The sequence below is a fragment of the Magnolia sinica genome, chromosome 12, assembly GCF_029962835.1.
Source record: "Magnolia sinica isolate HGM2019 chromosome 12, MsV1, whole genome shotgun sequence".
Taxonomy (NCBI): Eukaryota; Viridiplantae; Streptophyta; class Magnoliopsida; order Magnoliales; family Magnoliaceae; genus Magnolia; species Magnolia sinica.
Window position 1 is genome coordinate 67,936,646 of NC_080584.1, and position 4,059 is coordinate 67,940,704.

A 4,059-nucleotide genomic window follows, 5' to 3' on the forward strand; every position below is an offset into this window, starting at 1 on the left:
TGAGTTTAGGTTATAAGTTCAGGTTATAGGTTATAAGTTTAGGTTAAGGTTTAGGTTTAGGTTATAAGTATAGGTTTAGGTTAGGTTATAGGTTAAGGTTTAGGGAATTGAGTATAGGTTATAGGTTCAAGTTATAGGTTATAGGTTTAGGTTAAGGTTTAGGTTTAGGTTATAGGTTTTGGGATTTGAGAATAGGTTTAGGTTATAAGTATAGGTTTATGTTATAAGTATAGGTTTAAGTTAGGTTGTAAGTTAGAGTTTAGGGAATTGAGTTTAGCTTATAGGTTTAGGTTAAGGTTTAGGTTGTAGTTATCAGTTTTGGGATTTGAGAATAGGTTTAGCTTATAGATTAAAGGTGAGGTCCCTGCAAATACAGATATAAACACGACCTGTCCAAATGGCCAGGCCACTCCAATGTTGTCCATAGGAAATGGACAGTTTCATCATGGTCATAACAGCGGTTCCTACCTTCCAGGGACTCCCGCTCAACATCCGGATAGTTCCGATGCACATCGGGGTCTGCTCCATAAATTTCAAGCAAATACAGATATAAACACGGCCTGTCCAAATGGCCAAGCTACTCCAATACTGTCCATAGGAAATGAACAGTTTCATCATGTTCATAACAGCAGTTCCCACCTTCCAGGGATCCCCGCTCAATATCCGGATAGCTCCGATGCATATCCGGGTCTGCTCCATCAATTTCGAGCAAATACAAATATAAACACGGCCTGTCCAAATGGTCATGTCACTCCAATGCTGTCCATAGGAAATGGACAATTCATCATGGTCATAACAGCGGTTCCCACCTTCTAGGGACCCCCACTTAACATCCGGATAGCTCCGACACACATCCGGGTCTGCTCATTTAAATAAAATGGATTATTAAGATCATTTAAATAAAATCAGGTCCAATCAACAATCTGACCTTAAGGATTCTGTTAGCATTGTTGACGGCACCTCGAACCTTGTTTAAATCTAGGTTGCAATCTGTGGCCACTGATGCTATTTGTCTTTCTATGAAGTTGGCGACGATTTCTGCATCAAACCCGGCAAAATCAGCCCTAATGATAAAGAACATTTCTTTCCATGAATTCATTATCTCTCTCTCTTTTAATTTTTTAACTTTCCATTACAACTAAACCCTGAACCCAGATAGATAATCCCTAATAATTTTCCCTACTTTAACGAGACCTAGATTATCTACTGAGCTTCTGTTGGAATTTATTTTTAAGCCTTCATTATACAAGGAAGAGAAGAAAATGATGGGTCATGGAACTGAAAAACTTGGCTAAGCTAGCCTCTAGTAGATCAAGTTGGATCAGTTACAAGTTTGCAAAGAGGATTGGATGAAGAACTGGCTAGAAAGCGTAGGTGCAGGAAAAATTCAAGAATGCTATATTTGAGCAAAAATGAACAAGGTATGGTTTCCAACTGTGGTTTGGCCCAAAATGAGGTTTAGGCCTCAAATAGCCCTTTTGAGGGTGTGTCCAATGGGCCCCAAGGATGTGTTTGGATTTTCAATTGAAGTGAACTGAAACAGCTCAGTTCAATAAAGAACAACAATGGGGTCAGCTTCATTACACGAAAATCTAGGACTTGCCTTGAAATACCATCAATATGGCTTTATGTCTAACTTGAAATGCAATGAACTTAAATTGGGAATTAGGGAGTCATTACAAATTAAAATGACCCCAGTTTCACCATTTCCTCCATTAACTACAATGAACTGAATGAATTGCAAAACAAAGTCACCCTAAAGTATTCGAAACACTTTTTCTATTCCCTAAAGTGATGACTTCGATGTACATGCAGCTAAAATAAAGCTCATGGTGGTAATTACTTCCAATGATTTTATTTATTTATGCAGGATAACGTATAATTACCATCTCAGCATCACAATTAACATGGCCCAGCTACACCTTCCCCTTCAGGTTATTTGAAGCTTTCTTCCATTCTGGTGCCAACTTTTTACAATGGCCACACCTAAAAAAAGAACATGAAAAAAGAAAAAGAGAAAAAAAAAAAGAGCAGATCAAACTTATGGGAATTCATAGTTCTTCATTGAAAAATTAATAAATAAGCACCAATTAAAGGAAGAAAATATCTCAATTGCCCAACATATTCAAAATCTCCACTAACTAAATCATCAATTGGAAGTGAGAACAAACTTACCGATGTGCAAAAAATTCCACAATCCAGAGTTCTTTACTTTTAAGAACCAGTTCATCAAAGTTACGAGAAGTCAGTTCTACTGATCAACAATTTTAGCTGCATGAATTTGGGGAAATCTCCACTAACTAGATTTGCATTATGAATGTGGCTAATAGTGAAGTGTGAACTGACAGTGGGTGTTCTAACAAGCTAAAAATAAATAAATAAATAGAGCAAGGATCCTGAGAGTTTACCACCCCCACACACTCAAATACCTTTTGTTTTCACCAACACCACTCATTTACAATTCCATCAAGTTCTTGTACCATAAAGTAATGGATGCTAGCCTATTGTGTTAGATCCTATAAAGCATCAGATTATAGTAAGCAATTCTTGAGAACTGCTAATCACATCAGTATTTGGCTAATTTGATTCAGTTTAGCTGGGCCAAGAACTGAGTTTGAAACTAAAGTATCGATACAATTGGAGAGTATTCCATCGGCTTAACCAGGAAAAGAGACATAAGAGCATTCTTCTTCTTTTGAAGTAGCAATCAATTTTTATTAAGGTTCTTGACAGCCCAAAGTTTCTACAAAAAGAAAAAGGTTGCATCTCTTCAGCACTCAATGAGCTCATAATGCAGTATCTACATTCTATGCATGAGCAAGACAATTACCTTGTGCCACTTCAGCTTGGGCATTCTCGCAACCCTAGCTTCACCATCTGATATGGTAATAAAAAACCCATTTCACATTCAATCAAAATGGATTCAGAAGCCAACAATTGTACATTAATCCCAACTAAAAACCCATAAAACCCAACCCTCATTATTCATCTCTTCAACTCATCAAGCACTATTCTTATTCATCCCAGAAGAAGAAAAACTCAATTAATCAAAAACCCATTTCATATTTAATCAAAATGAATTGAAGAACTAACATTTCTTCATTTCTTGAAAAAATAAAAGAAAAGAGTGGGTTTGTTGCCAACCTTTTTGCAAAAAAAAAAAATCCCATGTCTTCATACAAACCTCATCATTTATCTATTCAGGACATATGCAATGTTCAAAATCACAGGCTAGACTCAAATTGTTTGGTCTAACTAATTTCAAGTTCAGTTCAATGAAAGACCCATAGATTTATAAAGAGTTCCTTGAACAATTACATAAATCAAAATCTTGAACGCAATGCTTAGAGCCTACCAAACATATTCGACATAAAAAATGCATGTCGTATAACAAAAATCACTCTAGTTCAAATTTATAGCCAGATTTTCAGTAGATTACTTGTAGGCATGTTAAATTCCATACTGGACAGAGGGTGTGGAGCCAGCATAATTGACATTTGAGGCATTGTAGGGAGTGTTCCAAAAGGGTTTGCAATTGGCACGGGTTGCACAACCACATTATTCTGACCGGCAACACTGTCATAAAATAAGAACAGTTATAAACCAGGTCAAACCACCAATGCATAAATAAAAAGATTGGATTGCAAGAAATCATATTTTTGTAAGACAACCATGTCAAACCCCAAATTCAGTAAGAAACTGTCCAGGGTAACAACCAGAAATTGTCACAACCAGAAACCGTCAAACCCCAGATATCACTTCCTTATCTCTCCCCACATCATCCCTTAGTTTCCAGATCAAAAATCAGAAGCAACTGAGGAAGCAAAAACAAGAGCAGTAAAGTAAAAGAATACAAACTATTTAAGGAAACCAAACTATCAAAAGTAATAGACTCGGTATCCAGTGGCTTTGAGTTACAGATGCAAAGTACTCCTCTAAGGAATTTTACAAAAGAAATACATACATGATGTTAGATCTGATTAGCGGTGTTTTAGTTCATCTAATAATCTTGCCTTTCTATGGCCCTTAGATGAAAATCACTTCTGTTAAAGGGAAGGT

General features: G+C 36.5%; 1 long non-coding RNA gene across 2 annotated transcripts; it reads right to left on the minus strand.

Annotated features, from left to right (window-relative positions):
- Positions 1–1,838: 1,838 nt before the first annotated feature.
- On the minus strand, positions 1,839–3,782 carry LOC131220610 (uncharacterized). Of its 2 annotated transcripts, none has more exons than XR_009158723.1 (3): positions 3,717–3,782; positions 3,440–3,576; positions 1,839–2,877 (listed from the first exon to the last, which is right to left on the minus strand). It is a non-coding gene; the product is annotated as an uncharacterized LOC131220610 (long non-coding RNA). The 2 variants fall into 2 exon arrangements; XR_009158722.1 differs by having other exon boundaries at positions 1,839–1,986; positions 2,176–3,576.
- Between the last annotated feature and the right edge of the window lie 277 nt (positions 3,783–4,059).